Here is a 24557-nt window from a genome sequence, read left to right as displayed (position 1 = left end):
ATGGTACATAACCTAAAGCTACGGCCGCTTCCTTCCGTCTTCCTTGTCTATCCCTTCCAATCTTCCCATCCCCCCACAAGGCCCCTGTTCATCATATGAGGTGAGGTCACATGGGCGAGGTACTGGTCCTCCTCTCCAGATTTATCACCAAGCTAAAAGTCATACGGTCCAGGACACTGCCTTTGAGGCGGTAGAGGTGGGATCCCTCGCTGAGTCTAAGGGAAAAACCAACCCTGGAGGGTAAATACATTAAGAAAGAAAGAAAGAAAGAAAGAAAGAAAGAAAGAAAAAAGAAAGTAATAATAATAATAATAATAATAACGTTGCTTGCTTTACGTCCCACTAACTAATCTCCCGGAAATTGCCCCGCAGGAGTTCTTTTACGCGCCGGTAAATCTACCAACACGAGCCTGACGTATTTGAGCGCCTACAAAATTATCATCGGACTGAGCCGGGATCGAACCCTCCCATTTGAGCTTAGAAGGCCAACGCTCTTTCGCCTGAGCTACTCGACCCAGCCTCGCTGTAGATTCGGAATGGGATGGGTAGGGTAGTTTTGTATCCAATGGACAGAAGAACGATGATGATGCTTGTTATTTAAAGGGGTCTAACATCTAGGTCATCTGCCCCTGGACAGAAGAACAAAGGGCAACATAAAAATATAAAAGTGGATAACCTACAAAAAATGAGACACCGAGCTCGGTAGCTGCAGTCGCTTAAGCGCGACCCGTATCCAATATTCGAGGGATAGCGGGTTCGAACCCCACTGTCGGAAGCCCTGAAGATGGTCTTCCGTAGTTTCCCATTTTCACATCAGGCAAATGCTGGGGCTGTACCTTAATTAAGGCCACGGCCACTTCCTTCCCAATCCTGGTCGTTTCCTGTTCCATGAGGCAAGAAAAGTCAATGTTAGAAAGTTTTCGGCAACTTGGCGGTTACACGTCCAAAACATACAAAACAACGAGGTGAAAGAACATCGATAATGTATCCAGGAGGAGCGAATGAGTAATCCAAGAAGCCCAAAACGACATCTATCGAGTGAGTACGCCGGTTGGGCTTGTGCAGGGGCGTAACGAATGTGATATAGGCCCGCCTGCCAAAATATACCCCTCTCCGCCTCAAATACAATGTAAAACCTATGAATTACTAATACAAATTTAATTACAGCAGGTAGAAATAATGCAGTCCGCCTCTGTGGTGTAGTGGTTAGTGCGATCAGCTGCCACCCCCGGAGGCCCGCGTTCCACTCCCGCCCGCGTCGGGGATTTTATGATTCATTGGTTACATCCAATGGCTTAGGGACTGGATGTGTGTGCCGTCTTCATCACTAGAATTCATCCTCACGGACGTCAGGTCTCCTACACGGCGTCAACTCGAGACAACTGCACCAGGTCCCTTCGCAGGCCACACGCGATTATTTTCATTATTCCCTTCTCTTTCTTTCCTGTGGAACTTGTTCTGTGCATTCCCGATGCAAGCAATTTCTCCACAAGGCTAGCATTAGCAACTTCAGGTTGACGTCCTAATTTATGTCGCAAATAACCGGAAACGGTAAGCCACTTGTCTTGATGAACTGTAAACGGTAGTTTTTCCTTGAGGCTCGTGGCCATCTAGCTGTTTGTGATGCTGTAAGCTAAGGAAGCCCTATCGACATCCTTCGAGTTGTTGCAAGAAGAGGTGGTGAGTGTACCCGCAGGCTATTAGAGTACTGACAGCCCAGTTGTAGAGCCACAGCCTGCTTCTCTCTCTCACTCACTTCCTGCGCTTGATGCTCTGTTCTATTGGTTGACGATAATTGCTTCCTTTGCTACTAGTTTGTAACCTCGCCTTTTTTTAATCTAGTGTTTCCTTTTCCTAAGGCAACGACCGCCTCATACCCCACACGCAAGGGCATTTGTGTTGCAGCAATTACATGAACTAGCAACTAATTGCTACCTCCCTACGCTGCATGTATACAAGGATGTATCGTAACTAGGGAAAGAATTATAAGGCGGAAAGTATGCTCAGAAAAGGAGGACAAAAAGTTCCGAAAATACATACAAAAGTGTACAAAGAGATGTTGATAAAATCATGTTATTAATGTTTAAAACAGTTACGTGATCTTTCCTTATCCCATTTAGGGTTATAATAATAAACTTGTTATACTGGAATACATACAACATTTCAATGTTTTTGACAGTTAATCTTTTTTAATTTCGTGTGGCTATTTCTATCCAGGTGCAGGCCTTCTAAGGCAGACCCTCTAATGAGGGCGGGCGGCATGTCCCATGTGTATGCAACTGCATATTATTGTCGTGGAGAATAGTGTAATGTGTGGTGTGTCAGTTGCAGGGATGTTGGGGACAGCACAAACACCCAGACCCCGAGCCATTGGAATTAACCAACGAAGGTGTAAATCACCGACCCAGCCGGGAATCTAACCCGGGACCCTCTGAACCGAAGGCCAGTACGCTGACCATTCAGCCAACGAGTCGGACGTTTTTGACAGTATGTTAGTGGTTCTTTGAGCGCAGTAGATTCTCCCAGAGAGAGAGAAACTCTGGTCGACATCTACAGAAACCAGTGAAACATATCTTGTCAGCACTCATGAAGGAAGTTCAGTCAAGTTGCAAAGGTTTCTACATCTGGATTTTTCTTTATATTTAATCCGAATTTGTCTTTAGGATATTCACCAAGGTTCTCCCTAACACTCAACAACGTCTTCCAAACTCTGAATCACATCAGGCAAATACTTGTAGGCAAGCACTGCAGAAAGTTCCAACACTAGGTCTTCGTTGTTAGGTAATTGTTGGGCCTGCTTGATGTCTTCTGCATCCGCTGAGTCTAGGACACATACGAAGCACTTGATTTTATTACAATTTTCGCGTAAGAAAATCTGTTGAAGCAGAGAAAATAAATTCTATGTAATATTTAAAAAACTAATAAAATGGGGTGCTGAAGCATGAAATAGAAGGGAAACTGTGGCAACATGTAGTAATCTCACAACAAAGGTGCAATAAAATGTGTTAATTCCGCTTCATTCTATGTCTCCAAATACATACAATGACCTATCGGTATGAAAATAGCTATATTTTTTGGAAAGGTGGTGCACCTGAAAATCCTCTTACTAATCATAACTATACCGACAAAAAAAAAAAGAAATTCAGGGATACTCTTCGTGTTATATTAAGAACGACGGTACAAACGGATTGGCGGAAATATTTTATTCTTTTCGAGAAAATGAAGTTACTTCCGGGCGCGCGATTCAAATTGACGAACTCGCCGTATTTGCTATGCCAGAGCACAAGCCGCTGCTATGTTTCAAGGAAGAGAAGGCGAGGGAGGGGAAGTGAGGTGTATGATGGAGACACAGATAATGCTCCGCGCGTATGGACAAGTTTCCTCGTAGGACTCATACAGGATTGTCCTTGTCTCTTACAGGCAATATCCACAGTTCGTGTATTAAACAGCCGTACTTCACACACTGTACGAGAGCACACTGTAATTAAGACACACTTGTCAGTCAAGGAATGCAACATACCGTTTCTCCTCTCGCATGTTGGTCGCAGTAACGTTCTTTATTATTTAACATGCTCGAAGATGTAAGGCTGCCACCCCACGATTGTGTATTCCTTAACTCACAATATTGTAAATGGAATGAAATACTGAACGAAGGAAACAATACGCCCAATAGCATGATTATAAGATGTTCAGCATGCCCCCCCACGTACTTCGAATGCACACTTCACCACGGTTTAGGATGTGTGGTGTGTCGCGCATTACCTCTGTCTCCAACTTCCCACTTCCCCTCCCTTCCCTCCTCTGATGCACAGCAAATACGGTAAGTTCGACAATTTGTATCGTGCACCCGGAAGTGACAAAGTAACCTCATTTTCTCGATAAGATTTTTTTTTCACCAATCACCATCGTTCTTAACATAGCATGAAAAGCATCCCTGATATGTTGTTGGTATAGTTACAATACACCCTGTATACAGAATGGTCAGAAACAATGTGAAACGAGTATATGAGCGTTAGAGAGTTGGCCATACTGGTGAATAATTTGGAAAAATTAATTCGGTATCTCGCGCCTTTGCCATTTTATCGGCTGCTGAAGTTAGCCAATCAGATCGCTTCACGGGTGAATTCAAATAGGCTTTGTGAGCCGGTGTTGCTAAATCTGCACGTGGCTTAAGAATGGCTTGAGAAACATGCCGAGAACTCAGCATCAAACACAAATACACCGTGGGTTTGAACCGGTGTCACCATGCGCGATCGAGTCATCTCGGAGGTCCGTGTTCAAATCTCTCCCCTGGTGAAGGGTTTTCTTCGACTGGTGCCCCCAAGCCGGTTTTAAGCTACGTGCAGATTTAGTAACACCACCTAACAAAGCCCATTTGAATTCGCACGCGAAGCGATCTGATTGGCTAAATTCAACAGCTGATAAAATGACAACGGCGCGAAACATCGAATGCTTTTCATATCATTTATCAGGATGACCAACCCTCTAACGCTCATATACTCGGTTCACGTTGTGTCCGTCCACCCTGCATATTTTGTAAAACCTCAAAAGCAAACATTCAATATCCCGACATTTCTTTTAATTTGCTGTATAATCTGAAGGACAAATATTTATTAATGAAAGAAAGATTCCCATGTTATAAATTGTTGATTATAATCTAACTGGATATTGCTTCTTTCTGGCTTCTGAAACGAGTGCCAGTTTAACATGTGCATTTAAGTGAGACAGATCTATTACAGAAAAAAACAAGTTTTTTAATGGTGTTCTAGTAAGATAGACTGATTGTTTTAAGTTAATTTTATGCAGTTACTATTCATCATCATCATGATCATCATCATCTGTTTACCCTCCAGGGTCGGCTTTTCCCTCGGACTCAGCGAGAGATCCCACCCCTACCGCCTCAAGGGCAGTGTCCTGGAGTTTCAGCCTCTTGGTCGGGGATATAACTGGGGAGAATGACCAGTACCTCGCCCAGGCGGCCTCACCTGCTATGCTGAACAGGGGCCTTGTGGAGAGATGGGAAGATTGGAAGGGATAGACAAGAAATAGGGAAGGAAGCGGCCGTGGCCTTAAGTTAGTGGCCTTAAGAAGTGGGGAAACCACGGAAAACCACTTCCAGGATGGCTGAGGTTGGAATCGAACCCACCTCTACTCAGTTGACCTCCCGAGGCTGAGTGGACCCCGTTCCAGCCCTCGTACCACTTTTCAAATTTCATGGCAGAGCCGGAAATCGAACCCGGGCGCCCGGGGGTGGCAGCTAATCACACTAACCACTACACCACAGAGGCGGACTGCAGTTACTATTACAAGCCATAATGATGTATGCCCAATATTATATAGTCGAAACTTACATCTCAACCCAGTGAAAATTAATAGAGATATGGTACATCAAGGGATTTCCTGCCTTAAGTTATCATGATTCCATGCAAGGGCGCCCATGCCCGAGGGCAAGAGCCCCCCCCCCCCGCTTAGCTCTCAGGGAAAGAAAAAAATCTAACGTAGTCAGGTGTTTTTCTTTCAAGAAAATGCTATAAAAGACGGTATTACGTAGAAGTGGTAGTACCGCCCCCCACCAACACGCAGGGGATACAGTGCGTGTTATTCTACCACCATTCTTCTTCCAAAATACTACATACCCCCAGGTCTAGCCGCCCCCCCCCCCCTCCTCCCTACAAACTGTCATATGGGCTTCCATGATTCCATGCTATCACGCGTGTATAAACACATCAGATACTCCTTGGCGTATAGCACTAGTTAATCACGGAATAGTTTACTAAAGGCCGGACTGAGTGGCTCAGACGGTTGATGCGCTGGCATTCTGACCCCAACTTGGCAGGATCGATCCCGACTCAGTCCGGTAGTATTTGAAGGTGCTAAAGTACGTCAGCCTCGTGTCGGTAGATTTACTGGCTCGTAAAAGAACTCCTGCACTTCGGTGTCTCAGAAAACCGTAAAAGTAGTTATTGGGACGTAAAGCCAATACCATTATTATTACTATTAGTCTATTAAGGTGGGACCGAAACCTTTGATCGACCAAAAAATGCGATTTTCCAATATCTTTTTCATTTAAAATTGAAATTTTTGTTAACATCTCCAATAATTTTGGAGTCATAAAAATGTCAAGCCCTGTCACCCAATCAAGCCCTTTATCGGTAAGTTCGTTGCTTGTTTCCCGTAACTTTCGTTTTTCTGAACCGTTTCCCTGATAACTCTGAAAGTTTGTAATATATTAAGATGATATTTGTCCGCCTCTGTGGCGTAGTGATTAGTGTGATTAGCTGCCACCCTCTGAGGCCTGGGTTCGATTCCCGGCTCTGCCACGAAATTTGAATAGTGGTACGAGGGCTGGAACGGAGTTCACTCAGCCTCGGGAGGTCAACTGAGTAGAGGTGGGTTCGATTCCCACCTCAGCCATCCTCGAAATGGTTTTCCGTAGTTTCCCACTTCTCCTTCAGGCAAATGCCGGGATGGTACCTAACTTAAGGCCACGACCACTTCCTTCCCACTTCCTTATCTATCCCTTCCAATCTTCCTTACCCCGCAAGGCCCCTGTTTAGCATAGCAGGTGAGGCCGCCTGGGCGAAGTACTGGTAATCCTCCCCAGTTGTATACCACGACCCAGAGTCTGAAGCTCCAGGACACTGCCCTTGAGGCGGTAGAGGTGGGATCCCTCGCTGAGTCGTAGGTTAAAACCGACCCTGTAGGGTAAACAGATAAAGAAGAAAAAATAAAACCGGAAAAATTGTTTACTTCAGAGTGTCTTATTTTTAATTTTAAAAAGGGGGATCTGCATGAATTCGAGAAGAAGGAAAGGAAGATTCTGAGGAAAGTTCTGGGACCGCAGAAGACTACTGATGGGAAGAAAAAAGGACAAATGAGGAGCTCTACGAGTACACTGAAAAGATGACGGACAGAATGTAGAAACGAAGGCTGAAATTCTACGGATACGTAGTAAGAATGGATGACAAACGACTGACCAAAAAGATCTTCAGATATATCATGGGATTAAACGGCACCTGCCAGTGGGTACAAGACATCAAGAAGGATGCAGAAGAAGTTGGAATCACACTAGAGCTGATCAGCATTAGAAGAAAGTTCAGAGAAAGTGTCGACAGTCTAAAATCATTTGAAGAGAAATCATTAAAAAGGAGACCCAAACGCATAATTTCCGAGGAAGGGAGAAAGATGAGAAGCGAAAGAATGAAGTTCCAGGAAGAGAAGAGAAAAAAGGACAAGAAATCGTAGGTTATATGCGGCCCATAATTGACTCATATTCTGAAAATAATAATAATAATAATAAGAAGAAGAAGAAGAATAATGAGCTGAGTTTTAACTTTTCGGGTAAACATCTGATGTTATGTGATTTAAATCTCGCTACCTACTTTTAGTACGATTTTTGGGGGTGGAAGTTGGTCCCCCTGGAGTTATGTTACACGTGCCAGTGTTACTCAACCGGGATCGATCCCGTCAACTGGGTGCAGATCGCCATTCCTCAACTGTCTGAACTACTCGGCTCTGAGAAAGGTGTTCTTTATCTGTAATGTGTTTATGCATGCATTTTCATTGCTGTACTGATTCTTCTTCTTCTTCTTCTTCTCCTCCTCCTCCTTATACTTCTTCTTCTTCTTCTTAACGCCATTACAAGGCTACTTAATGGATTAGAGGCAGGGGAAGTCTTCAGAATGGACTAACGTAATGAAAATGTCCCGCATTAGATCAACAGCAAGAACAGTTCCGGGACGGTGACCGAATGCCATGCAATACCGCTATGCAGATTGAGAAGGAGAGAGTTACAAAAAATACCCGACATCGCAAGGTGTACATGTTCATACATCGCAACTGTTCTACGGAAAACTCAATGAGAAGTGTACGATGAAGTTCACTACATGGTGGAAGATGGTTCCTGTTCGATTTCGCAGTTACCGGGCTAGATAGCTGCAGTCGCTTAAGTGCGGCCAGTATCCAGTATTCGGGAGATAGTAGGTTCGAACCCCACTGTCGGCAGCCCTGAAAATGGTTTTCCGTGGTTTCCCATTTTCATACCGGGCAAATGCTGGGGCTGTACCTTAATTAAGGCCACGGCCGCTTCCTTCCCACTCCTAGCCCTTCCCTGTCCCATCGTTGCCATAAGACCTATCTGTGTCGGTGCGACGTAAAGCAACTAGCAAATAAAAAAATAAAAAAAAAAGATTTCGCAGTATGCTCGGAGAAGCACACAACAAGCGTCACTGATAAACGAGCAGAAGAATAAAGCTAACCACTGCGCATCTCTCGCTGACCTACGTGACAGCTACAATACAATTGGATAAGTTACATATGGGAAGGAAAGGATCTCTTTCGAGCCAGATCAACCTCCTTTAACGGAACCGGGTAGTTTAAAACTTCAAAATAGATTTTTCTTTTTAGTGGTAAATAACCTACGGACTTTCAGGATTAAAACAATATAAATGTTATTGGGCATAATGACCGTTAAGGTCCACCTCTGTGGTGCAGTGGTTAGTGGGATTAGCTGCCAAGGCCTGGGTTCGATTCCCGGCTCGATCGCGATTAACTGGGGAACCCTACAGCCATAAACATTCCCTTTCCTATGCAGTAACGGGAGTGATAAAAGCTATTTATAGAGACCTGAGCAAGCTTAAACTCCTGAAGAGATGCTTGCAGCGAAAGACACAGAAAATAAAAAACAAATGAAAGTCTTAAAAACTGCATCTGGGAGCGAGTTCCCAACATCTGTTTTTGTGGTTCTGCAGATACTGAATGTCGGAATAAAGGTTGCTTTAATTACTTTTAATGACGGAGCTGTGACTAGGACACTGGTGTTACGGGGAATGGGTTTCAATCCGGGAAGAATCTGCCAGGCGAGTCTTCAACGCATCGATAAGGAGCGCATATTTTACGCAAATAAAGTAGCTGAATTAGGATCCAAAGAAGCGAGCACCAAAAGAAGACAAAAATGTAGAAAAGAAGTGGATGATTACGAATATGACCCTGGAATGTTCATAAATTGCAACTGTATTTTTCTCAAGTTTTGAAATTTTCGAAATTTTGCACCTTTATCTAAGGAACCATATGCCCGATCAAGTTGAAATTTTGTTAACTTATAGATGCTTGCAAGCCTTAATTTGTGAAGCAAGATGAAAGAAATAAAAAGAAAAATTAAAAATTAAGAACTCAAACGATGGCTAAAATTATTGACGAAATCAAGAATTTAGAAAATTAAAACTAAATGCCTATCAACAATAAGTTGCTTCATAAGTTGTACCAAGAATATTATATTAAGAATTATAGATTTCATCCTATTATCTATTGTAACATCAGAGAAAGAAGTACCAAACTATAAGTTTTGTTTGTTGGGTATTCAGCCCGAAGGTTGGTTTGATCCTCTGCAGCTCCGCCAACAGCTGTTATAAATAGCCTAGGCGTCACTGAACAGGCGTACTAGGGAAATGAAGAGTGAGGTAGTTTCTCGTTGCTTTCCTCACCGAGCCAGAAGTTGCTCTTACATATCGGTCTGCCAAGCCCACTGAAATGCATGCACCAACCAACCCTATGAGCGATATTTTCACACCATTCATAACAGGGACTGGCTGCATAAGCAATGGTATTACTAGCATCACTCATACCTCAGTCACTTTCATATTGTCAAAGCCAAGGATGAGACTGAGACAGGTCAATGAAAGTAACAAATTTGATATAGCCCATACCAGAAGACACAGTGCACCGTAAACACTACATCTCGCCAGCAAAGGCACAAACTATAAGTACTTTTCAAAATGTTCAAAATGTTCCAATGTTCGTTATTTTTTCAAATATCTTTCTAATTTCTATAATTCACTATCTGCACACAGCCAGAGTTATTGTTGATAACTTCTGAAAATCTCAAGTTTCTAGTTGTCGTGGTTATCTAATAACAAAGCTTTTATTGTGTTGTTAGCTAATCTACACTATCCGGTTCCCTTGGCCATAAGCTCCTTCCTCAAGAAGCTGGGATCACTCAAATATCTACAACATAATTATATCCCTTATAGTTTTGAAGGATTCGTTTTCCACGAAATTTGTATTGTTAGTTATCTACCAGTCCTTAATTTTCTTTCTTTTTTTCTTTTTTTTTTTCACCGAGCTCGATAGCTGCAGTCGCTTAAGTGCGGCCAATATCCAGTATTCGGGAGATATTGGGTTCGAACCCCACTGTCGGCAGCCCTGAAGATGGTTTTCCGTGGTTTCCCCATTTTCACACCAGGCAAAAAGGCTGTACCTTAAATAAGGCCACGACCGCTTCCTTCCCAATCCTAGCCCTTTCCTACGCCATCGTCGCCATAAGACCTATCTGTGTCGGTGCGACGTAAAGCCAATAGCATTTCTTTTTTTCATTTTGTAATGCCTTTTATGTTTCAGTTATGTAGGTTATTTTATCATTGTTGCAGAACGTTTCTTTTTTTTTTCCATGGAAATAAGTGCCTGTTTTGTCTTCCGGACGTCAGACGTCTTCATCTAAAAAATATGAATGAAAACCTACAACCTGTTTTCCAGAATGTAATGAATGAACCATAATATACAGGCTATTAGTACATTGGGGTCGCCACTCACAAAGTGATTTATGAATGACTGATAAATGCTATGAAATGATAATGGAGAGTGTTGCTGGAATGAAAGATGACAGGGAAAACCGGAGTACCCGGAGACAAACCTGTCCCGCCTCCACTTTGTCCAGCACAAATCTCACATGGAGTGACTGGGATTTGAACCACGGTATCCAGCGGTGTGAGGACGACACGCTGCCGTCTGAGTCACGGAGGATCCTTGAGAAATATATTAGTCTGAAATTTCTTTTTAAAATTTGCTTTACGTCGCACCGACACATATAGGTCTTATGGTGACGATGGGATAGGAAAGGGCTAGGTGTGGGAAGGATGAGAGCATGGCCTTAATTAAGGTACAGTCTCAGAATTTGCCTGGTGTGAAAATCAGAAACCACGGAAAAGCAAAGCTGCCGAAAGTGGAATTCGAGCCCGCCATCTCCCGGATGCAAGCTCACAGCTACGTGACCCTAAGCGCACGGCCAATTTGCTCGGTTTCCGTTTTATTACTTGAAACGGTGTGCTATGTTCATGATGATTTTTTATGTATTCCGTCGAAAGAAGTGCCCTTTCTTCCTGCAGTCTTTTCGTCCTCCTGATTCAAGTATTACGCTCGCCCCAGAAGATCACAATCGAATTGAGGTCTGCGGATTTGGGTCTCTATAACTTTCGTACAGTTGTACAAAAGCCATTCTCTCACTATGTGAGCCTTATGCTTAGCATCATTGTTCTGACAGAATTTGAAGGATTGCCTTATTCGAAGCTTGTCTGCGCTTTTGTGCAAATTATTCTTTGAAATGTTCAGCTACTGTCAGTTATTCATAGGTCTTCAACGGAAGCCATTTCTTTTACACAATTTGACGCTGTAAACCCCAAGAGAGTGGTGCACTTAGGTTTACTCTCGTTATTAGTCGTTTCAAGTTTAATGTACATTTTATGTAACATCATAACACTAAGAGTGTTCCACAGCCTGATGCAGAATCCGTTTCTCCAGCTCTTCGTTTGCTTTGCAGCACACGAGTGCTCTTCCGTCTGACTGGAATACATTGAATTTGCTCTCATCAACAAAAATTATATCTTGCCACCAAATCTTTTAGTTCCTACTGCAATTCTTATCAAATGCTTGTCTCTTTTGGCTACTTGCCGGATTGATATTGTGATTTTTCCTCGGAAATACCCCATTATAACCCTTACTTTTCAGAACTCTTCGAATACTCTCAGGATTAATCTGCTTAGCTCTTTCTTCTAGTAATACCTGCTGAAATCCTGGGCGTTTCCTTACTACCATAAGGCTTTTTTCGTTCAGTAAACTTCATCGCTTGTCCTTTCTGCGATAAATACAGTATTCTATCGTCTACGAATATACATTCTTACGATTTTTCCAATCGTTCTTCGAGAAATATTCAGTAACTTGGAAATATTTGTATTAGAACGTCCCTTTTCGTGTTGAAAAGTGACAAGTTGTAGCTGTTTTAATGTTTCTTTTACTTCTCCCCATTCCACGCAGTAATTTCCACACAGGCAAGTAAAACAACACAAATAAATCTAGCTAATCGACGTTTACCTTTGTATCGAAGTAAGTGGCGCTTTGCAACAGTGGCCGAATTCTAACGTTGAATTATTTCCTCGGCATACTACTTCCTTGAAATGTTTAGTGTATTTATTATTTTGAACGTCTTAATGGCACTCATTACAGTGCATTCTAATTTTATAATTACCACATATTCTGAAAATGTTGGCAGTTAATCGTCTTCGGCATTTCATTTTATTTACGTCGTAGGCTCTCAGTTAACTGCGCCTCAAACGTGTGCGTCCCAGGGAAAGAGCACCTGCTTACCGCCCTCATGAGTGTCGATAGGGGAGGGGACCTCGGCAGTGGCGCGTGCCGTGTGTCACACTTGATGGCAGCTGCTAACTGATGAATAGCCTGAAGGTCTACCCAGAACGCCAGCTGGCCCGCACCTTCCTTAGCAGAAGCTTCTAGGAAAGGCCGACCAACTTTTCCAGCTATAATTCTTTGTTATTTTCGCGCTACGAGTTCCCTTTTAGAGCCAGGTTATTTTTAAATCTTCCTTGAATAACTTCGACTTTTATACCAGGGAACAGATTTTAAACCTGATCGTCTCTCTCACGTTCAACGCGTTCTGCCTCATGAGAGACCGGCGAAAGCCCGTAACAACATGACAGCCTTAATTTTAAAAAGTTCTGCTTAAACATTCTAGGATTCATATCCTAAAGAGGAATGAAATAAGAGAAAAATACTCGAATACCTAGTTTCAGATCACGACAAGCTGAACAACAGTATAAGCAAGCTGAGCATCTCCGTACTCATTATGAAGACTCGCAGGAGTAAAAGAATATATTTTTTAATTTTTTTGTTGCAACTTTGCTTTACGTCGCACCAACACAGACAGGTTTTATGGCGACGATGGGATAGGAAAGGGCTAGGAGTGGGAAAGAAGCGACCGTAGCCATAATTAAGGTACAGCCCCCAGCATTTACCTGCTGTGAAAAGTCGAAACCACGGAAAACCATCTTTAGGGCTACCGACAGTGGGGTTCGAACCCACTATCTCCCGAATGCAAGCTGATAGCTACGTGACTCCAAACCGCATGGCCACTTGCTCGGTAACCTCGCCACTACCTAAGCTCCTTTGTCCTCAAGAAAGACCCTGATACTGATTTTTGAAATACAGTAAGAGAACCGTAAACACACGTGCCTCTTGATGTGAAATTTCATTTTCAAAATTCTCGATCGGCCTGAGTGGCTCAGGTGGTAAAGGGCAGGTCTCTTGAGCCCTAGTAGGCGGGTTCGATTACAACTTATTCAAATTGTATTTGATCGTGCAAAGGTATGTCAGCCTTGTGTTAGTAGATTTAGTGACACGTAAAGGCATTCCTACAGAACGTTATTATTATTATTATTATTATTATTATTATTATTATTATTATTATTATTATTATTATTATTATTATTATTATCTCCTACTCGTTGGCTGAATGGTCAGCGTACTGGCCTTCGGTTCAAAGGGTCCAGGGTTCGATTCCCGGCCGGGTCGGGGATTTCAACCTTAATTGGTTAATTCCAAAGGCTCGGTGGCTGGGTGTGTGTGTGTGGCGTATTCAACATTAGAAATAATCCCAGGTAGGGCCCTCATCTTCACAGACATGCAGCTCGCCTAATAGGCCGTCTACTAGAAAAAGACCTGCACCAGGCCTCTCCGGAGGCCATCCGCCATTATTTATGTTTTATTTATTATTACTATTAGTAGTAGTAGTAGTAGTAGTAGTAGTAATAGTATTAGTAGTAAATATTTTGACTTTGTCGGGCTGAGTGGCTCAGACGGTTAACGCGCTGGCCTTCTGATCCCAACTTAGGAGGTTCTATCCTGGCTCAGTCCGTGTTGTATTTGAAGGTGCTCAAATATGACAACCTCCTGTCTGTAGATTTACTGGCACGCAAAAGACTCCTGCGGTATAACATTCCAGCACCTCAGGGTCTCCGAAGACCAAAAACGTTGTTAGAGGGACGTAGAAATAACATTATTTATTATTATTTTGACTTCCAGAGAGGGAATCTTTCGCTGTTGTATGTGGGTGTGAGAATACACCCGCTGTTTCCCTTCTCTGTCTTTACAGGCGACCGAGAGGCCCACTACTTGGGAGCGTGGGTTGGTGACCACGGACCCCTAGCTGAGTCAATGTTTCCGCTCACTTTTGCCACCTTCCCTTCATCTTCGCTGTCTGACCTCACTTGTTCAACTCTTGTTCTCTTTTGACCCTGACGATATTAAGTTTACACAAATCTAGCCATTCATTTTTACGTTTTAATCCCTTCGTAACCTTTCCTTTTCTCTTCCTGGTAATATCATCCTTCAAACTTATTCCATTTCTTCTTCTGATTACTGTTAGGAGAAGATGGTTGTCTAGTTGTACTTAACCTTCAAATAATAAACACCAACGAGATCCAACTAGCCTCAGGAGGTCAACTGAGTAGAGGGGGGTTCGATTCCCACCTCAGCCATCCTCGAAGTGGTTTCCCATTTCTTCTCCAGGCAAATGCAAGGATGGTACCTAACGTAAGGCCACGGCCACTTTCTTCCCTTTCCCTTGTCAATCTCTTCCTTGCTCTCCCATTATCACACCAGGCTAATGCTCGGGCTGTACCTTAATTACTGTAAGGTCACGGCCGTTTTCTTTCCACTCCTAGCCCATCCCTGCCCCATCGTCGCCATAAGACCTGTCTGTGTTGGTGCAAAGTAAAGCATAGCAGGTGACCCCACCTGGGCAAAGTACTGGTCCTCCTTCCCAGTTGTATCCCCGATCCAAAGTCTCACGCTCCAGGACACTGTCCTTGAGGCAATCACCACTATTGACAGGTAATTTAACTCACTTCCTTCTGGATAAACCGAGCACATCCCTAATATCTCAACTAACACTCATGTGCATGTGTCCTTCTTCCTTCAAATCCTTCCATGACACACACATCATCATCATCATACAATAAAGGCTAAGTCTTATCGCTACAACCATTCTCCTCTCAATCTTGTTGTTCTCCTCACTTCCTTTTAGTCTTTACATCCTATCAAGTATCTCACAAGTGGCTCAGACGGTTGAGGCGCTGGCCTTCTGACCCCAACTTGGCAGGTTCGATCCTGGCTCAGTCCGGTGGTATTTGAAGGTGCTCAAATACGTCAGCTTTTTGTCGGTAGATTTACTGGCACGTAAAAGAGTTCCCGCGGGACTAAATTCCGGCACCTCGGCGTCTCCGAAAACCGTAAAAGAGTAGTTAGTGGGACGTAAAGCAAATAACATTATTAGGCCTTTTTAGCACAAGCTAATCTTCTTGGTGCTTCTACTGTCTTCACCAAAGCAAAAATGAAGAGTATGGTATAGTACTCACTACTTGAGATTTGATCACTTGACACAGCATTCAAGAAGCCACTACCGGTACTGTATTAAATACTGTATATTCATTAACACGACTTGTAATAGTTAATTATGGACCCTCTATTATCAATAAACCTATTAGTCTGATAACCGACTCCGATTCAATAAACTTGAAATTCGAGTCAAGAATCTCCATCAAACCGTTAAGAGGCTGTGAAGATTGTCCCACACTACCTGAGATATGGTTAATTAGTGGTTTAGATCTTTGTTCATTCATGAGTTTCCAAGCCGTGACTAATTAAGGTAAATTGCTTTCCACACTGCTTCTCCACAATCTCTGGAAAACGAACCATGAATATAATTGCGGGGCTCCAAACGCTTAGCATGAACAACGCGACTTAGTTCCGAAAATTAAAGTATTTGCCCGGCTAAATCTCACACTTCGTCATAGAATTTCGTACCTCACGTTTATAGTGCTTTGGAGATCTTCAGAAGAATACACTGTACTACAATTCGGTGTTCCGGCATTGTTGCCAGTGTTTCCTTTGTTCTCTGCCGCTCCTCCCGGAAGAGAGATTCTGTGTTGTTTTATGAACTTGATGAATGTGTACGATTTGGTATAATTACTTTGCGCTGACAATTCATATTTGTGTGTGTGTGTGTGTTGTGAGTTTTCATTGTACATGGAGGATGACCAAATGTTGTTACAATCAATTAAATATTTTTTTAAATTCTTTGTTCCGTGATATTTGTGCTTCCCTTGATCTCAATAAAACTTTTTATATACAATCGGATTTAGAATATCCGATTAATATTTCGTTCCTTTTTAATCATGCGATGTGTTTAGCGATTAATTTAATTTTCGGTTTCACTTTTGTCTTACATCTGATCATTTGTGGAAGTATCAGGCCAAATTTATTGAAGTAATTGACATTAAAGCAGGTATTTTAATAAAATAAACACAGCGAAGAATGCTAGACTAAATTTATTAGAATATATTTGTAAGTAGAAGGGGTTTTACCGCCTCTGTGGTGTAGTGGTTAGTGTGATTAGCTGCCAACCTCGGAAGCCCGGGTTCGATTCCAGGCTCTGCCACGAAATTCGAAACGTGGTGCGAGGACTGGAACAGAGTCCATTCTGTCTCAGGAGATCAACTGAGTAGAGGTGGGTTAGATTCCCACCTCAGCCATCCTGGAAATGGTTTTCCATGGTTTCCCACTTCTCCTCCAGGCAAATGCCGGGATGGTACCTAACTTAAGGCCGCGTCTGCTTCCTTCCCTCTTCCTTGTCTATCTCTTCCAATCTCCCCATTGCTCATCAAGGCCTCTCTCCAGCCTAGCAGGTGAGGCCGCCTGGGCGAGGTACTGGTCATCCTCCCCAGTTGTATCCCCCAACCCAATGTCTCACCCTCCAGGACTCTACCCTTGAGGCGGTAGAGGTGAGATCCCTCGCACAGTCCGAGGGAAAAACCAACCCTGGAGGGTAAACAGATTAAGAAGAAGTCCTTCAGGTTACTTCACCAGAGTATTTATAGAGATAATAATGATAATTATTAATAAAACACTCCTTGGATGAATGTTCAACCTACTGTCTGTCGGTTCAAAGAGACCCGGGGTCGATTACCGGCCGAGTCGGGATTTTAATCGCTTCTGATTAATTCATCTGGCTCGGGAACTGGGTATTTGTGTCTGTCCGCAAAACAGGGCCAAAACCCCATATGTGTGATGCATTTCTCGCCTGCGACTCCACAGGTGTGGAAAAAATTATAGAAGATAATAATAATAATAATAATAATAATAATAATAATAATAATAATAATAATAATAATAATAATAATAATAATATAGCCTCAGCTACCGTGAGCGGATATTTTTATTTGACGCCATTTAGGCTTCCTACCTGTCATTTTCGAGCAGATCTCCCTTGGAAGATCGATGGCTGTATTTTGATTAATTGTTTTGGGTAATCAAGAAATGTGTTACCAGAAATCCTTACCGACATCACACGACATTAAATGTCGAATAGACATTTTACCGCATTTAAAAACTACCACTACCTCAGCTGGTTTTGAACCCGGGACCTAGGGATCTGGAGGTCGACATTCAAGCACTCATTCACAGAGTCATATTCCACCTGATAAAATGTCACAAACTTACTTAAAATACATGTAATACAATGTCGTATGGCTTTTAGTGCCGGGATATCCCAGGACGGGTTCGGCTCGCAAAGGTGCAGGTCTTTCGATCTGACGCCCGTAAGCCACCTGCGCGTCGTGATGAGGATGAAATGATGATGAAGACAACACATACACCCAGCCCACGTGCCGTAGGAATTAACCAATTAAGGTTAAAATCCCCGACCCGGCCGGGAATCGAACCCGGGACCCTCTGAACCGAAGGCCAGTACGCTGACCATTCAGCCAACGAGTCGGACACAAACTTACTTATAATATATCATAAATACTCAGTAAGAAAAACACTTTCTTTCTTAATCTGTTTACCCTCTAGGGTTGGTTTTTCCCTCAGCGACTCAAAGGTCTGTCCTGGAGCGTAAGACTTCGGGTCGGGGGATACAATTGGAGAGAAGGACTAGTACCCCGCCGAGACTCCCTCACCTGCTATGCTGAACAGGGGCCTTGTGCGGGGATGGAAGGAAATAGACAAGGAAGAGGGAAGGAAGCGCCCTTGGCCGTAAGTTAGATACCATCCCGGCATTTGCCTAGAGGAGAAGTCGGAAACCACGGAAAACCACTTCGAGGATGGCTGAGGGGGCGAATCAAACCCACCTCTACTCTGTTGACCCCCCGAGGCTGAGTGGATCTCGTTCCAGCCCTCGTACCACTTTTCAAATCTAGGCTATCAATAATGTTATTCGCACTGAGTGAAGTGGTAGTTTAGGGGAAGGCCTGAAATATAATCTATATATAAAATAAGTGTTTTGCCTGTGCATTGCTCAGAATTTGAAATGAATGATATTTCTGTATCTGTCATGTCCACAGTAACAAGGAAATGCATTTTTTACTTTTCCGTAATGTCTGTCTGTCTGTCTGTCTGTCTGTCTGTCTGTCTGTCTGTCTGTCTGTCTATCTGTCTGTCTGTCTGTCTGTCTGTCTGTCTGTCTGTCTGTCTGTCTGTCTGTCTGTCTGTCTGTATGTACACGCATCAATAGAAAACGGCTGAAGAGAATTTAATGAAAATCGGTATGTAATGTCGGGTGATGAACAACTGCAATCTAGGCTACAAATTATTCACGTTGAGTGAAATGGTAGTTTAGGGGAAGGCCTGAAATGTAATTCTCAAATAAGTTATTTATGTTATTAGTGGTCGTGTCGTTAAATACTACATAACTAACATAACTTTAGTTATGTCGTAAGTTAGTAGTAGGTATGTAAGAAGGTATTAAATTTCCGATCATTTATGTCTTATACATTGTTACCGTACCGCATATAATCAGAGATATTCGTGAATTTGGATTTTTGTTACTAAGTCCATATCAGCGCCGAGTCACGAGAAAATGGGTAAACAGAATTTAGTGAAAATCGGTATGTAAAGTCTGAGAATAAGGAACTACAGTCTACGATATAAATAATTTTGTAGGACACCCTAATACCACAGAGTCGAAAGAAAACTAATGTGGAGGCCTGCAATATAGAAAGCTCATAAACTTTATCAACAATAACATTACATTGACCATTGTTTGTTGTGATGTGCTTTTTGTCTTCTGTTTCCTCTCATCCCCGATAGATAGGATTACTGCAGCGTACCGAGGTTTTTTTAATTTGCTTGACGTCGCACCGACACAGGTAGGTCTTATGGCGACGATGTGATAGGAAATGCATAGTGGTGTGAAGGAAGCGGCCTTGGCTTTAAGGTACAGCCTGGTGTGACTTGTGTGAAAATGGGAAACCACGGAATACCATCCTCAGGGTTGCCGGCAGTGGGGTTCGAATCCACTATCTCCCGGATGCAAGCTCACAGCTGCGCGCCCCTAACCACACGGGCAACTCACCTGGTCGTACCGACAGTAACAGCCTGCCTGTATATTGGCGGGAAGTAGCTGGGGAGTAAGATAACTTTCTTCTTTAGCATGCCATTCCTCTGGTTCATACATTTTCTGATATATCTGGTACGTAACACACTGGTTCATCATAGTATTCGAGCTATTCAATCCCTACTCTGAGGCACCGATTGGAATGAGTAGTGTGCATATTTAACGGAATAATGACAGAGGAGTGTTCACGCCAGTCTGTGACCTGGTTATTCCAGCTCTGGAACGTTGGACTCTTAGATCGGCACCGTAGTACTGTTCGATGAAAGTGAGAAAGTGTGCGGTTTTGCATTTGATCGAGTATTTTATATGATAACATTGCTTTCAATCGCTACATTCCTACTGACGTTTTTGTAATGACCTATGTTGAATTCAGTTAGGAAAACCACCAAGTCAGTCTTTCTGAGAATCCCGTAGCGAAGCACGGGTACATCAGCTAGTCTCATCATATCTTTAAGATCCAAATTCCCTTCTTCGTCTCAGCTATTCATAGGAGTTAAACGAAACCTCGTAAGACGTAAACATCCGCTGTTCTTTCCTTTCATTATTCATTCGTGTCCTGTTGCATTCCTGGAATTCACTGCTTCACATTATGTCATTCCTTTTGAATGAATGTTGATGTTCTCAGAGTGAGCGCAACAAAAGGAAAGCAAGGAAGGTTCTAATATTTACTAACATTGCAAGCATTTTCTGTCGAGGACACTCTAACGACCTTGGATATTATTCACAATGTTTTTCTCATTGAGACCCATTCTAATGTCAGTCAGTCTAACGAAACTTGTTCAGAATACTTGGTGCAAAAGTGTGGTCCAATAGAGAATAGTCAACAGATAACAGCGCGCACATAATTTCATTAAACAAATAAAAAAGTATCTGATGAAAAAGTAGAGGAGAAAACGAAAGGAACTAAAGGGGGCGTAATAACTGAGTTTCAATGGCACAGGCTTCCTGAAAGAAGGCCGTGGTTCAAATCTCCACCAATGTACGTGGGAATTTTAAAGTGTAAATTTACGCTCCTCCGGTTCGGATTTCTCCTAACATTGAAGAACCCCTGACTATGATCACGATTGCAATAGTAATGTAAAACTACAAGCTTGTTCACGAAAGGAAATACGATAGGTAATTAGTGTTTACTTATCTAAAACAAGGAATACGAAATGCAGTGAACTTTCTTAATTTTCAGATATGATTTAAGCTATGATTTCAAGTATATGAAAGGTGAAGGGTGCTACAATTTGCTTTACGTCGCACCGACATAGACAGGTGTTATGGCGACGATGGAACAAAAAAGGGCCAGCATTTTCGTGGTGTGGAAATGGGAAACCACGGAATACCATCTTTCTTTCTTTCTTTCGTTCCTCCTGGCCTTTTCTCAATAGGCTGGGATGAACACTATACAGTATGTGGATTGGGTGCAGATTATTCACTCGGAAATAGTTTGAACGTTCATATAATTAAGCAATCTTTAGATACTCCACCTCATATACAGGCTACAGACCCCCAAGTCTCTTGTACAGTACAATGGCTTTTTCATGTACGAAAATGCTTGAAAACCAATCTGACTCGAACCCTGAATGGTGCTAGTCAGCTTCTTGGATGAATGGTCTGTGTAACAGCCTTTGCTTCAGAAGGTCGCGGGTTCGCTTCCTGGCCAGTTTGGGATATTTTATCCACGTCAAGATCGTTCCTATGGCTCGGGGACTGGGAATTAGTGTTTGTCTCAGAATAAGAACATCCCTTCATATCTGTACCTGAGAGCTAATCCAAAATTAGTCACATTTTATGAAACTTAGAGCCATACAAACGGTAATCCACTGTCTGTATTTTTATGGCAATAAAACAATAAGCAATCATTTTTTCATGATATTAATGAATGTATTCAGTGTTCAAAATTACACAAAATATATCAAGAACAATGATGAATAATTATTGCCTAGCCGGGCTGAGTGGCTCAGATGGTTAAGGCGCTGGCCTTCTAACCCCAACTTGGCAGGTTCGATCCTGGCTCAGTCCGGTGGTATTTGAAGGTGCTCAAATACGACAGCCCCGTGTCGGTAGATTTACTGGCACGTAAAAGAACTCCTGCGGACTAAATTCCGGCACCTCGGCGTCTCCGAAGACCTTAAAAGTAGTTAGTGGGACGTAAAACAAATAACATTATTATTATTAATTATTGCCTAAATCACAATGCAGCAAAAATGCTCTACAACTGACCTTTTTCCTCTCTACTGTAAAATGACTAAAATGTGACTTACGTTGGTTTAGTTCTCAGGTACAGAATGTACATATCTGCCGACAGCGGGGTCTGAACCCACTATCTGCTAAATGTAATCTGACAGCTACTGGACCCAAATATTATTATTATTATTATTATTATTATTATTATTATTATTATTATTATTATGAATGTTAAAGAAGGAAGAAACTAAACAACATGTACAGATACATGCAAATACAAGCCCCCAGTCACTCTTCGTTTGAAGTGTGTGTTAACTAATGTCGTTCCACTGTTGATATTTTACTTTTTCACAGGTTCCTAAATAATTTTTCGCATCTAAGACACAGTAACATTCTTCAAATTTAGCAGGTGTATCGTAGTTTGTGTTATGACATTCTATGGAATTTCCTTTGATTAGGCTTTGAATAGATAGATTTTTAGACCTAGGGAAAATTGCTTACTTGTATCACATCTTCTAAGTTTTTATTTCCACCTTATGGATGGCTAAAGTTCGCGAACGATGAAACGACCTACAGTTTTGGTCTTACGACGTTTCTTAGTACCTCGATCGGATATACCTTAGAGTGGGCTAGAAATTTAGACTTAATATAATTTTATTAAAATTTTATCATATTTTAGATTTACGTCTGAGTTGGAATCATTGAATTTGGCACGAGTATTGGCAGTGCACCGGCGAAAATGCCTGCCAACTTTCATGATTCTATATGTCATATAAGGGTGTTGAACAATGCAAAAATATCTGGGAAAACTAAACAATTTTGTAAAATCAAAAAATGCAGCTCAATCTACGGGCGGAGTTACCACTAAAAGTCATTAGGACCAAAGATTTAGCTTTCTTCAAATTGGGTCAGGATTGTCCTATCAGTTTTGTGACACGAATGGGCGTTTAACCCCTCGCCAAAAAACACCGAACAAAGGTCTGCAATGCTATTTAAATTGCCTTAATATTTCGATATTTTTCGCAGATAGAAAGTTAAACAATGGAAATGTTTGGAATTTCTCCGTCGGTCACAGTCCAAGAGCTATGATTTTGCCAACTTTCAACTTTGTAGAACACCTGGAAGATTGCGTCCGCGATTTTGCTTGGTGGGGTGGGGGATAAAAATTGAACTGTTGGAACTATTCCTTAGGCTACCAGTTTGCCGAATTTGAAGTTCTAGCTCATCTGGAGGTAGAAAATATTTTAAAGTCAGTCAGTAAGTTCACCTAAGGCCGCGTATCAACTCAATATTTAGCATGAAATTTGTACAGCATACGAATAATTTGTGTATCTTGTAACAGTAGCATACCCGAATCAAGATATAGGTAACTTTTTTAACCGGAAAATGTTGTTGAGAGGATCTGTTAATAGTCGCCTTGGGGCCCGTTTCCAGGATGCGGTCGATTAATTGGAGAGTGCAATAGCTAGCCTAGTCAGTTAGAGCATGACGGGAATCTTCCGTGGCCCCGAGCCTGCATCACGCCTTCCATCACCTGGCCGTGTGTTCCATTATGAAAGAGGAACGTCTGCCTTGAGCCAATAGAATGACGAACCGCGCACGACAACGGCACCATTCATGTCACAGCACTGTCTGCTATCATTTATCGGAATTCTCACTCTGGAATTACATTACCAACTACTTGAGTCTCTTGAAAATGTGAGAGTCATCTGCAAAAATAGCGAAGAAGAAAAGAAGAATGGTGCCAGCAAGGAATTGATTAGTGTCTTCTTAAATCGTCACTCAAAACAAGTACAAAACCAGCACTTATCATACTTCTGTTCAAACACATAGTTGTAAGAACGGTTCGATTAAGACGCTGTTATCAGGTTTTTTTTTCGATTTTTCTAGTAGTTTATTCATCGTACTGACACATCGAAGGATTCCAGCGACGAAAGGACGGTGAGCGGATAGGAATGGAAAGGATCGAAGCATTAATGAAGGTACAGTCCGGAGAGAAAATGAGAAATCACAGTAAAACATCTTCAGGGTTTCCGATGGTGGGGTTTAAACCCACCATCTCCCACATACAAGCTCACAGTTATGCCACCCGAACCACGCGGCCAACTCGCTCGGCCAATCTATCTATCTATCTATCTATCTATCTATCTATCTATCTATCTATCTATCTATCTTTTTCTTTCTCTCTCCCTCTCTTTCTTTCTTTCTTTCTTTATTTTTGTTCTTTCATTCATTATTTCTTTCTGGGGTCACTGAAGTCATTCAAGGTTTTGGCTGGGAATGTAATGACAGCGTCCTTTCTGTCGCCACATGATTTATTCAGTTGAGAAAATTTCATCCAGGGATCAAAACCCGGCCATCTGCATGGACAACCAGCAGTTACGCCACTGAGCTAAACATGACTCCAAAGTTCCTACCATCAATAATAATTGTAATCGAGAGATAGTGGGTTCGAACCCCACTGTCGGCAGCCCTGAAAATGGTTTTCCGTGGTTTCCCATTTTCACACCAGGCAAATGCTGGGGCTGTACCTTAATTAAGGCAACGGCCGCTTCCTTCCCATTCCTAGGATTTTCCTAGCCCATCGTCTCTGTGTCGGTGCGACGTAAAGCAAATAGCAATAATAATAATAATAATAATAATAATAATAATAATAATAATAATAATAATAATAATAATAATAATACCGTTATGCCTTTCAACGTCCAATCTGCAGGCCTCTGTGTATTTACTAAATGTCGCAACAATCCTCTATTTGTAACTAGTGCTGTGCCCTCATTTAGTTCTATACATTTTATCCTTAAATCGTTAGAAACTGAATGTAACCATCGTCGTCTTGGTCTCCATAAGAGAGTCCATTATTCTC

The 24557-nt window shown here is 42.2% G+C and overlaps 1 protein-coding gene across 1 annotated transcript in view; it reads right to left on the bottom strand.

The window, feature by feature from the left end:
• The window catches only part of LOC136857034 (MOXD1 homolog 1), a 176280-nt gene that overhangs the window by 62807 nt on the left and 88916 nt on the right, over positions 1-24557 (bottom strand). The window lies entirely within an intron of this gene.

The sequence above is a fragment of the Anabrus simplex genome, chromosome 1 (assembly GCF_040414725.1).
Source record: "Anabrus simplex isolate iqAnaSimp1 chromosome 1, ASM4041472v1, whole genome shotgun sequence".
Taxonomy (NCBI): domain Eukaryota; kingdom Metazoa; phylum Arthropoda; class Insecta; order Orthoptera; family Tettigoniidae; genus Anabrus; species Anabrus simplex.
The sequence above is the reverse complement of the archived record's forward strand: the minus strand, read 5'-3'. Positions and strand labels throughout refer to the sequence as shown.